The sequence below is a fragment of the Arachis hypogaea genome, chromosome 13, assembly GCF_003086295.3.
Source record: "Arachis hypogaea cultivar Tifrunner chromosome 13, arahy.Tifrunner.gnm2.J5K5, whole genome shotgun sequence".
Lineage (NCBI taxonomy): Eukaryota > Viridiplantae > Streptophyta > Magnoliopsida > Fabales > Fabaceae > Arachis > Arachis hypogaea.
Genome location: NC_092048.1, coordinates 71,511,844 through 71,523,478, shown reverse-complemented (window position 1 = coordinate 71,523,478; position 11,635 = coordinate 71,511,844). Strand labels below are relative to the sequence as shown.

Sequence of the window (11,635 nt, the reverse complement as noted above, 5' to 3'; positions counted from 1 at the left end):
CAAGGATTGAGGGGGGAATGAATCAAGTAGTCATAGTTTAGTTTTTATCATGTTGTAAGTAGATTTCTAGAGAGAGAAGCTCTCCCTTCTCTCTAGAATTTATGGTAGTTTATGTTTAATTTTCTCAAATTCATCTTTCAATTCTTGTTTTGATTTCAATTCTCTTTATGTTTTAGTGTTCTATTGTCTTAATCTTTTTAGTTCCTCTTGTTAATTTCTTATTTTACTCTCTTTTATGTTGATGAACATTGTTGGATCTCAACCCCTTTTAATGCAATTTTATGTTTCCATGTTTCTTTTGTGTTGATCTTGATTGTTATTGTTAATTTCTTGTCTACGTTGGTTATAGGTTTCCTTTAATTCTTGCATTTTATGATGTTTACTTTTCTTGCATACTAGGTGTTTGATAAAATGTTTCCTCTAGTTTTTGAGTAGTTTTCTTTACTCTTGGCCTAGGCTAAGGGAATTGAGTAACCTTGAGTCATTGGGTCTAATGGATTTGATGATTTGAGGACCCTTGGTGGTCAATTTGATACCCATTGACACTAGCCCACTACTAATCTAATTAGTAGATAGGTTGGGACCTATGGGTTGATGTTGATTAAGCCATTTGATATACTTCAAGTATAGAAGAAAACTTAATGAGCTTGGTCCCTCATAATTATCAATATTTGGTTTGTAGACAAGGATGGTGATCTCAATTACCTATGTCTAGCCAAGAGTACTTTTCCTTTTTTTTATTAGTTAATTGTTCATTTACTTTCCTTGCCATCTATTTTCTTGTTAATTACCAAATCAAAACCCCTTACCTCGTTATATCCAATAATTGAGCATTTCATTGCAATTCCTTGTGAGACGACCCGAGGTTTAAATACTTCGGTTAATTCTTATTTGGGGTTTGTTACTTGTGACAACCAAATTTAATTTGATTTAAGGATTGACTATTGGTTTGGACTATACTAACAACGAAATTATTTTGTGGAATTTCGAACCGGTATAAATCCTCCTGTCATCAACCTTATCATCCTCTGTTGGCTTCTTGTTAGCTTCTTTGTTATTCTCCAATGTCTTTCTACTCCTAAGTTGAATGGCTTTGCATTCTTCCTTGGGGTTGGGAATAATGTCACTTGGCAGTGAATTGGTTGGCCTTTCAGTTGCTGTTTACTTGGACAATTGTCCAATTTGTCTTTCCAGGTTCCTCAGTGAAGCTTCATGGTTCTTGTTGGCCAATTCTTGATGTTTGATCATTTTCTCCATAATCATCTCCAAGTTGGAGATTCTTTGAGATTCTTGGGGTAGTTGTGGCTGAGTGTGGGATGTAGAATGGGAATTAAAGTTATTTTGGTTAGTTGATGTGTTATTGGGTGGATAGAAGTTGGTTGGGGTTGATTATTTTGTGGTTTTCTGTATGGATTTTGGTTAGTGTTTTGATGGTTTTGGTGGTATGTGTTGTGGACGTTGTTTTGGTTGGAGTTCCTTTGCCAAGGTTGCTAGTTCTGTTTCTCTCCCCATTTCAGATTGGGGTGGTTTCTCCAAGATGAGTTGTAAGTGTCTCCGTGGAAATCATTTGGTCCAGAACCTTGATTGTGCATGTACTGCACTTGTTCAGGCTGCTGTTCTTCATAGCTTTCCTCTTGCTGTCTGATGATTGGATTTTTGATGGTTTAGAATTCACAAATGAATCCTCGTTGCAAGTATATATCGAAGAATGAACTTAGGGGCGTAGCCCTCCTGTTGTTCCAGAGACGGGAGGGACATTGTCCCTCAGTTCTTACCAACCTCCGAGATATCCATCCTAGTCATTATGGACGCATTTGTCCAATTGATACGTCTGAAGGGGGGAGCGAATGCGCAGGGAAGAAGATTAGATAAGAGAATACGTTCTCGCTGGTTACGATCCGATTCTCTCTATCTATTAGCGGTTGATTAGCGAAATTCAATCAATGGCACAGCGTCCGATTCGATCACTGTCACAAGTAACAAACCCCTAAAATCTATAAACCGAAGTATTGAACCTCGGGTTGTTCTCCCTAGGAATTGCAATAAAGTGTTCTTGTTATTGTTATGAGATATTTTGGGGTTTTTGAGATTTTAGACAAGAAATATAAATGGCAAAGAAAATAATCGAACAACTAAAAAGGTCTTGGCAAAGGTTGGTGGTCAAGGATCTTTATCCTTATCACTAATCACAACATGAGAATTGGCAAGGATCAATCCCACTAAGCCATCCCCTAACTAATAGTAGAGGAAAGTCAAGTGAGCTATATCAATCCAAGTCCATAAGTCCTAGTTCCCTACCAAATCAATTAGTGAGATCTAGAGTTAATGGCTCCTAATCGTCAATCACTTGGACTTAGTAACTCAAGAGTTCCTAAGTTACCTTCCTATGTCAAGAGGAACAAAAATCTAACTCACAACTAAAAGGAGCATTTTAACAAACACATAGAAGGCAATAAAGGCAAATATTATTAATTGCAAGAATTAAAGGAATCTACAACTACAAAAGCAAGAGATTAACAATAGAAAGGCAAAACAATTATGAACAACAAAGAACTTACTAATTGCATTGAAGAAGAAATGTAGATCTATAAAAGAAAGTTCATAAGCTACAACTAACAATACAAAGGAATTACAAGAGAAGAAGAAGAATTCTACAAATACAAAAGAACAATTAAGGATGGAAGAGGAAAATTAAGAGAGAAGAAGAAGTAGATCTAGATCTAAACCTAATCCTAATTCTAATCCTAGAGAGAAGAGAGTTCGCTTCTCTCTCTAAAACTACTTCTAAACTAATCCTAATGTGTGTAAAATGAATCCAAGATGCATTCCCCTTCAATCCTTGGTCTTTTTAAGCATTTTGGCGCCGAAGTTGGTTGTAAATTGGGCCCCACAGCTCTCAGAAATTGCTGGGCACATTTTCTATTTAAAAATCACGTGCGGCCACCGACTCGTACGTGTATAGTGCGCGTGCGCGTGGATGAAGATTTCCAAATCTTTTGCTTTTTCATGTATTCTCCACTTTGCATACTTTCCTCTTCACTCCTTTGATCCATTCGTAGCCTTTTCAATCTAAAATCACTATCAAACAAATCAAGTCATCTAGTGGAATCAAGGTAAATTAAAATTAACTAATTAAGGGCCAAGAAAGCATGTTTTCACACTTAAGCACAAGTTGGGAGACAATCACAAAATTATGCTATTTCATTGAATAAATGTGAGGAAAGGTTATAAAATCTCCTAAATTAAGCACAAGATAAACCCTATAGATAGGGTTTATCACTCTCCCCACACTACTGGTGGTTGGTTAGTTGTGCTCACTACTGCAAGTTGTAATCCATCAATCCTCTTTGACATCGTTTCAATTTGCTGTTGAAGCTACTGGTGCATGAGTTTATTGTTCAAATACACCTTTCTTTGGAGCTGTTTGTCTTTTAGAGGAGTAGAAGTACTCATTGTTGGCCACCATGTCTATAAGATCATGTGTCTCTTGAGCAGTTTTCATCATTTGTAAAGATCCTCCTGATGAATAATCCAAAGCTTTCCTTGAAGACAAGGACAAGCCTTCATAGAAATTCTACAACTCCACCCATTCACTGAACATTCCTTCTGGACACCTTCTGATCAAAGCTTTATACCTCTCCCAAGCTTCATACAATGATTCTCCTTCTAGCTGTCTGAAGGTTTGCACATCGGTTTTTAGTTTAATGACTCTTTAAGGTGGATAGAATTCGGCTAGAAATTTGCTAACAAAATCATCCCAATTGGTGATGCTTTCTTTAGGGAAGGTTTCTAACCAATGTGTGGCTTTATCTCTCAATGAAAATGGGAATAACAAGAGTTTATAGATGTCAGGGTGGACTCAATTAGTTTTGACAGTGTCACAAATTCTCAAAAATACAGAGAGGTGTTGGTTTGGATCTTCAGTAGCATTTCCTCCATATTGACAATTATTCTGAACCAGGGTAATCAATTGAGGTTTGTGTTCAAAGTTATTAGCATGGACATTTGGGGTTAGGATACTGCTCCCACAATTCCTTGGGTTGGAGATAGTGTAAGAGGCTAAAACTCTTCTCTGAGGTTGGCCATTGTTGTTAGCCACATCCTCAGGTGGATTTGGTGGGTTATCCTCCATCTCTTGATCCTCTTCTTCTGATTCTTCTTCTCCAATAACTCCCTTCCCTCTTGCTTCTCTTCTCAATCTCAGAAATGTCCTCTCTGATTTAGAATTAAAAGAGGTGGATGTACCTCTTATTCCTCCTGGCATACAACACAAACAAAACTAGAAAACTAAAATGAAACACTCTACTGCTAGAGTGTGGTTAAGGTTAGTTGAAACAAATTCTCAAACAGTTAAAATGCTTAACAAAAACAAATAAAAAGTTCTTAATCTAGATTATCACTTACTTAATCATTGTCAGTCTAGATCAATCCCCGGCAACGGCACCAAAAACTTGATGAGAAAAAAATGATTCCACACAAACTCACCGGCAAGTGTACCGGGTCACATGAAGTAGTAATAACTCACAAGAGTGAGGTCGATCCCACATGAACTGATGGATGAGCAATTTTATTATGGTGATGAATTTAGTTAAGCGAATATTTGATGATTTGGGTAAAATTTGATTAACAGAAGTAAAATTGCAAAGAAATAAAGTGCAGAAAGTAAATGTGGCAGAATCTTAAAGTGCAGAAGAGGTAAATTGCAGAAACTTAAAGTAAAAGAAATTAAAAGAGATGAAAATTAAATTGCAATAAAAGTAGATAGCTGAAACTTAAAGTGCAAGTAATTTAAATTGCTGAATCGAAATTGCAGGAAGCTTAAATTGCATGAACAATAAAAGGATTTGGGTAAATGGAATCGAAACACAATTGGAAAATCTAAAGTGCAGTGAATTAAAGAACTCTCAGATGACAAAACTTAGAAAATAGATCAATTCAGTACCAAAACAGAAATGGAAAAGTGCAGAAGAATCAAAACAGAATGAAAACATAGATCCACTTTAAATTCATAAAAGAGAAATTGACAATTGGAGTAGAATAACAAAACAGAAAGAAAACTCAAATCTCAATTGCTCTCTTAACAAAAATAGAAAAAAAGAAATTGTAGAAGAAAGGTAACCCGAAAGGAAACTATGATCATATTTTCAATTCATAAAGCTATCAAAGAAAAAATGAAAGAGAACTCCAAGATGAAGAAATTCAGAAGAATTCTTCAATTTGAAGTCGAAAAACCCAAAACAGAAAGTAACAATTGTAGAAAAGAGAAAGCAAAACAGAAAGAAAAATGTAGATCTAATCTCAATTCTAAAATTCTAAAAATGAAAACTAAAAGAGAGCTCTCTAACGAAATCAAATTCCTAGCTTTTTATACACTTTCCAATTATGGATTCCAGTACTTGGACTGGGCTTTTTGGCCTTGTATGAAGTGAATCAGAATTCAGCTTTGTTGCAGCTTCCAGGGGAACATTGCGTTCTTAAAGTGAGCGCAACATTCATTCATCCATGCGTGTGCGTCCTTGACGCATGCACGTCCTTTTGCTCTTTTTGCTCATCGGCGCGTACGCGTCATGTACGCGTACGCGCCACCATCAGTCTTCAGCTCCAAACACACTCGTGTGCTCCTTTCACGCGTACGCGTCTTCAATGGAGCTCTCTTCTTGAGCGCTATGTTGGCTTAATGAACACTGCCCCACGCGTGCGCGTCATGTACGTGTGCGCGTGGGTAGCAAAATCTCAATCCAGGCTTCAGCGCCAGCCACGCGTGCGCATGCTTTGTACCAGGTGCACCATCGACGCGTGCGCGTCATGCACGCGTGCGCGTCGATTGCAAAGCTTTGCCTCCAACCTTGAATCTTGCCCAAAAATGCTGAGTAAATGAACGTAGCGCTCTCTATGAAAATGAGCGCCAAACATACCCACGCATACGCGTCATGCACGCGTACACGTGGATCTTCGAAAATTGCCTCCTGATGCGTAAGCGTCCCGTACGCGTGCGCGTCGCAAGTGAGCGTGGCGTTCATTATTTGAATGCAACATTATATTGCAGTGCTTCTCCTTTTCTTCATTTTCTCACCGAAAATCAACCAAACAGCAATCAAAGTCTTACCAAAATCACAAGAATTTGCATCAATCATATTAATAATTTAATTCTTGCATAAATCTCATGATTTTGTATAAAATAAATGATGTTTGGTTGAATCAAAATAATCATGAAATCCCACACCAATCACTTATTGTTCAAGAAAGTGCATAAAACCTAATGAAACAAATGAAAAATGCTTGTGAAACTAGCATAAGATGACTTGTCATCAGTTTGCACATCAGTTTTCAGCTTAATGACTCTTTGAGGGGGTAGAATTTGGCTAGAAATTTGCTAACCAAATCATCCCAGTTGGTGATGCTTTTTTTAGGGAAGTTCTCTAGCCAATGTGTGGCTTTGTCTCTCGGTGAGAATGGGAATAACAAAAGCCTGTAGATGTCAGGGTGGACTCCATTGGTTTTGACAGTGTCACAAATTCTCAAAAACACAGAGAAATGTTGGTTTGGATCTTCTACAGCACTTCCTCCATACTGACAATTATTCTGGACCAGGGTGATCAATTGAGGCTTGAGTTCGAAGTTATTAGCATGGACATTGGGGGTTAGGATATTGTTCCCACAATTCCTTGGGTTGGGGATAGTGTAAGAAACTAGGACTCTTCTCTGAGGTTAACCATTGTTGGCCACATCCTCAGGTTGATTAGGGATGTTACCTTCTATCTCTTGATCTTCTTCCTCTGATTCTTCTTCTCCAATAACTCCCTTCCCTCTTGCTTCTCTTCTCAATCTCAAGAATGTTCTCCCTGGCTCAGAATCAAAGGAGGTGGACTCACCTCTTCTTCCTCCTAGCATACAACACAAAAAAACCAAGAAAAAATAAAAACAGAACACTCTATTGCTAGAGTGAAGTTAAGGTTAGCAGAAACAAAATCTCAAACAGTTAGTGTGCTTGATAAAAACAAAAAAAAATGCTTAATCTAGATTATCACCTTACTTAATCATTGTTAATCTAAATCAATCCCCGGCAACGGCACCAAAAACTTGATGAGGGAAAATTGATTCCACACAAACTCACCGGCAAGTATACTGGGTCGCATTAAGTAGTAAAACTCACAAAAGTGAGGTCAATCCCACAGGGATTGATGGATTAAACAACTTTAGTATGGTGATGAATTTAGTTAAGCTAATATTTGATGATTTGGGTAAAATTTGATTAACCGAAAGTAAATTGCAAGAAAGCTAGAGTGCAGAATGTAAATTGGCAGAAAAGTAAATGACAGGAAAGATAAATTACTGAAATTTAAAGTGCAACAAATTAAAAGAACTGAAACTTAAATTGCAAGAAAGGTAAATAACTAAATCTTAAAGTGCAAGAAACATAAATTGCAGAATCTAAATGGCAAGAAAACTTAATTTTCATGAATAGTAAAGGGATCTGGGTGCTGGAAATCAAAACAGAAATGGAAAATGTAATTGTAGTGAAATCAGCAAACTCTAAGTTGAAGAAATTCAAAGGAAGTAATTCATCAGGGACTGGAGATACTGTAATCCTTCATGAATCAATTGGGTCTCAACTCCTTTCTCAATCATATGAGTAGATCTATGGCGGATTGAAATTGATTGGATCCCAATTCCTTGACAATCCAATCTCTCTAATCAAGTTCAATCTTGCCAATTCCTTGATCTAATTGTCATGAGAAGAGGTTAAGTGCAAATCTCTCATCCATAAGCCACACTAACTCTCAAGATCTCAAATCCTCCCGAATGGTGTTGATCAAGAGAGTAGTGAAGGATAGAGCTCCAATTGTAATGCATGTGATTCCCCTTCTGAGGCTCACACAAGCACTCAATTGAATTCAATCTCCTTCCAGACTGAGGATTCTAAATCAAAACAGAAGATATCCAATAGCTACAAAAATGAATTAAGAAGAAGAATAATTTCATTGATTCATTTGAATTACAATAGAGCTCCTCCCGCTAACAAAATTGGGTTTCAGTTCATCATTGCTCTAGTACCAAAACAGAAAAAAAATTGCAGATGTAGAACAAAAATGAAGAACAGAAGGTAAAATGAAAAGCAGATCTCAAATTCTAATGAAATCCTAAACAGAACTAAAAGAAAAAGTGAAAGAAGGTCCTAATGAAATCAAATTTTCTACTATTTATACACTTTCTAATTTAGTCATCAAGTACTTGGAGTGGGCTTTTTGGCCTCTGATGAAGTGGGTCATAATTGGTACTTGGTTACAGCTCCAGGAGAACATAGCGTTCTGAAATTGAGCGCAGCGTTCATTCATCGACGCGTATGCGTCTCCTGCGCGTGCGCGTCCTTGCCTGCTGAATACTCATCATGCGTACGCGTGCTTCACGCCCACGTGTCCAATTTGCATTTTTATACATCGACGCGTACGCGTCACATACGCATGCGCATCACTGCCATCTTCAGCCTCCATCATGCTTACGCATACCATACATGCGTGCACGTCCCTGGTAGCATTCTTTAAACGTGCGCTACATTCGTGCCATGAGCGCTCCCCATGCGTGCGCGTCCCTTGCGCGTGTGCATGGGTGTCAAAATGGCAATTCTCAGCTTCCGCGCCATCCACGCATTCGCGTGCTTCATTCCAGATGCTCCATCCACGCGTGCGCGTGATGTACACGGGCGCGTCGGTCGCAAATCCTCAATCCAAAATTTGTGATCATCGTAGGCGCTCCTTTAGGTGAACGTAGTGCTCTCTTGCAAAACGAGCACTGATTATACCCACGCGTACGCATGGATCCTCCAATATCCTTCCCCGACGTATAAGCGTCGTGTACGCGTGCGTGTCCCAAAAAAGCATAGCGCTCTCTATTTAAGCGTGCCATTATTCTGCGCTGCCTCTCTTTCTCTTCATTTTTTCACCTGAAATCAATCAAACATGCAATCAAAGTCTCACCAAAATCATAAGGTTTTGCATCATTCATAATAATCACCAAATCCTTGCATAAATCTCATGATTTTGTATAAAATTAATAATGTTTGATTGAATCAAGGTAAACATAAATTTCCACTCAAATCACTTACTTATTGTGCAAGAAAGTGCATGAAACCTAATGAAAACAAGTAAAATTGCTATTAAAACTAGCCTAAGATGACTTGTCATCACTCAGCTGATTAGATTTTTGTAGCCTCCATGTTTAATGTGGAATCTTCTTCTTCAAGTTCTTCATCAAAGGTTTCTTGCACCACAATTTCCACTGCATCCAACCTCATACCTCTCCTAGTGACTCCTATGGATAGCTCGTGGCCTTGAACACATTAAACACCATTTTCTCATCATGTAGCCTAAGGGTGAGTTCACCCTTTTGGACATCAATGATGACTCCAGCAGTAGCTAAAAATGGCCTTCCCAAAATTATTGAAGCTTTGGCTTCTTCCTCCATATCCAACACCACAAAGTCAGCCGGGAAGATGAAGTCCCCCACCTTTACCAACAAATCCTCTACTACTCCATGAGGAAATTTGAATGATCGGTCTGCCAATTGGAGGGCCATTCTTGTTGGTTTGGCTTCCTCAATCTTCATTCTTTTCATCATTTCTAAGGATAGCAAATTTATGCTGGCTCCCAAATCACACAAAGCTTTCTCCACTGTGATTTCTCCTATGATACAAGGAATTTGGAAGCTCCCTGGGTCCTTCAATTTTCGGGGCAGTTTATGTTGGATGATGGCGCTACATTCCTCAGTTAACACCACCATTTCATCATTCCTCCAACTTCTATTCTTGGTCATTAATTCCTTCAGAAACTTAGCATAGAGTGGCATCTGCTCTAATGCTTCAGCAAAAGGGATGTTGTTCTGAAGTCTCTTGAAAATCTCCAAGAATCTGGAAAATTGGCTGTCCTTTGCATTCTTCATTAGTCGTTGAGGGTAAGGAGCTTTTGGGACATATGGCTTTAAGACTTCTATTTCTTCTGGTGGATTAGGATCATGTGTCTGTGCCTCTTCCCTGTCACTTAGGCTTCCCTCTGCTTCCTTCTCTTGAGTTTCCTTTGATGTTTCTTTCAGTTCCTTTCCACTCCTAAGTGTAATAACTTTGCATTCCTCCTTTGAGTTCGCCTTGAGGGCATTACAAAGGTTATGCCTAGGGACTTGTTTGGACAGGTATACTATTTGTGCCTCAAGTTTCTAGATGGCAGCATCTTAATTTTACATATTGGACCTCACCTCCTCGAAGTATTTCATGTCTTCAGACTCCTTGCAAAGATTTGCAAGCATAACTTCAATTCTAGATAGCTTATCCTTAGATGGTGGATTGGGAATTGGATGTTGAGGGTGGTTATTTTGGGTTTGGTTTGGTGGCTGGGAAGGGATGTTTTGTGTAGCTCGATATCGTCTTTGGTTGGAGTGTTAGTAGGTGGAGTTATTGTATTGGTTGGAGTTGTAGGGTCTGTGATCTTGCCTCTGGTTTTGTTGGTTTCTACACCCAAAGTTTGGGGGGTTCTTCCAACCAGGGTTATAAGTTTTGGAATATGTATCATGAGCTTGCCTAGATGAATTTTCAAGGTAATTGGCTTCCTCCCAGTCAACTCCTTCCTCTGTGTTCAACTCTGCTTGTGCTAAAGGTTGAGTATGGATAGCTGCAGCTTGATTCTTCTCCATTTGCTTGGTCAAATCAGCCAATTGCTTGGTAATCATCTTATTTTGGGCCAAAATTGCATCCATATGGTTCAACTCCATCACCCCTCTGTTGTTGCTTCTATTTGAGGTATAGAAATACTCATTGTCAGCCACTGTTTCTATGACATCTATAGCCTCTTCAATAGTCTTCTTCTTGTTGAGGGAGCCTCAAGAAGAGTGATCTACACCTTTCTTTGATTCATAGGAAAGTCCTTCATTAAAGATATACAGCTGTACCCATTCATTGAACATATCCGGAGGGCACTTCCTTGTCAAATCCTTGAATCTCTCTCATGCTTCGTAGAGAGTTTCACCATCTTGCTGTCTGAATGTTTGCACCTTAGTCCTCAGTCTATTCACTCTTTGGGGAGGGTAGAATCTCTCCAAGAATCTATTCACTACATCTTCCCAGATTGTCAAGCTTTCTTTGGGAAATGATTCTAGCCGTTTAGATGCCTTATCCCTTAGAGAAAAAGGAAACAACAGCAATCTTTAGGTGTCAGGATGAACACCATTAGACTTCATTGTATCACAAATCCTTAGGAGTGTAGTGAGATGCTGATTAGGGTCTTCTTGGGCACTTCTTCCGAATGAACAATTATTTTGGATGAGAGTGATGAGTTGAGGCTTCAATTTGAAGTTATTAGCATGGATGGTTGGCTTTTGGATGCTGCTTGGTGCACGAAATTGTGATTCACACTTTTCACAACTCCGCACAACTAACCAGCAAGTGCACTGGGTTGTCCAAGTAATACCTTACGTGAGTAAGGGTCGATCACATGGAGATTGTTGGCTTGAAGCAATCTATGGTTATCTTGTAAATCTTAGTCAGGAAATCAATTATGATTATCAGTTTGAATTACGAAAAATAAAAGAGCATGAAATAAATACTTGTTATGCAGTAATGGAGAATATGTTGGAGTTTTGGAGATGCTTT

At 38.6% G+C, this 11,635-nt stretch overlaps 1 pseudogene; it reads left to right on the top strand.

Annotated features, from left to right (window-relative positions):
* Nucleotides 1–10,950: 10,950 nt before the first annotated feature.
* On the top strand, nucleotides 10,951–11,052 carry LOC112738635 (small nucleolar RNA R71; annotated as a pseudogene).
* The last annotated feature ends 583 nt before the right edge of the window (nucleotides 11,053–11,635 follow it).